The sequence below is a fragment of the Elephantulus edwardii genome, unplaced genomic scaffold (genome assembly GCF_000299155.1).
Source record: "Elephantulus edwardii isolate Elephantulus edwardi_28Jun2011 unplaced genomic scaffold, EleEdw1.0 scaffold00221, whole genome shotgun sequence".
NCBI classification, from domain to species: Eukaryota; Metazoa; Chordata; class Mammalia; order Macroscelidea; family Macroscelididae; genus Elephantulus; species Elephantulus edwardii.
The window spans coordinates 505464-506887 of NW_006399971.1; positions in this window are offsets into that span (position 1 = coordinate 505464).

Genomic DNA, 1424 nt, shown 5'->3' on the forward strand with positions numbered 1-1424 from the left:
TTAATAATTTGAGGGGACTTGTGTGGAAAATAACAATGTATTTTGGCTTCTAATTAAGATAAAAATTATGCTTGAAAGGGGAATTAATAAATCCTAAGAGAAAAATGTATGTCTTTCTCAAAGGATACAGTGAGAGAAGCTGGAAAATATTATCTAGAGGTTTTAGTAGAATACGGAAGAAAATATATTTGCTCTGATATTTAAATTAATTAAAGTCATGGGACCACATTCTCATAAGCTAGGCTTTGAACAGTCATTTGGCCCTGAATGTCTGTCTGCCTGTCAGTTTCCATGTGAGCAGTCTCTTTCACACACTAGTACCTTAGATCCATTATCCAGATGAGAGAAGAAAGAGTAAAATACATTAAGTTCATACCAATAAAAAATAATTTATAACTTATCCTGAAAGTCAGAAGATAAGGACATATCAAAGAAGAAATTGGAAATGGAAATATTATGCTTTCATATGGTAACATGCTTCTGGATCAACATTTTTCCTGTTAATTACCATTGTATATTTGAGCTTGAGTCACTCCTATTTTATCTCTTTTTCTATTAGCATGGCAATAATTAATCAAATAATTTTGTGTATCATACAATAGTCATAGTCTATGACAATTACAAAAGTTCATCACCACTGACAACTAAATATTTAATACAATTTTAACTGCTTTATGTGATTATAGACTAAATGAAAATAATTTTTAAAACTCATTGTATTTATCTAAGTAGCAATAGGGATTTGAAAGGTGTATGTTCAAAACAGAACTAAGTATTAAGATAAGTAAAGAAACATGTCAGATAGGTATTTTTCGAATGCAAATCTGAACACAATTATGATCCTTAGCTTATAGAACTCAGAGGATAATTTTAAACAGAAGAAAATGTGAGATATATCTGTCTATATCTGTATCTGTATCTCTATATTTATATCTATATCACCTGTCTATCTATCTATCTATCTATCTATCTATCTATCTATCTATCTATCTATCTATCATCATGTAAATAAAATGAAAGATAGAAAACTAGGACAATTATTAAAACAATTGGGAAATTGTTTCTTTAAAAATAATCTAATAATTGAGCTTTGTTGATGGCCATGGATGTGAACATCATTATTACTATAATTTCAAACATAACAGAACTGAAGTTGGAGAAGAAATTAAGTCATTTTCTCACGTAGCTATTCAGTGTTCAAGCAGTGACTTAAAACTAGTCATTGTGTGATTCAAATCCTCGACTTCTACAATGTCTTCTACTTATCTTTTCTAGGCTAAAGTACATAGCCGGATTTAAGTGAGAGAAATTCAGTGGGCACTTGCCAACTTATCTAAAAGCAAATATGCAACAATAAATATCATCCCTTATAATCTGACTTGGTTTCCACAGATGACCCCAAAAGGAACATCAACAAGATGGAA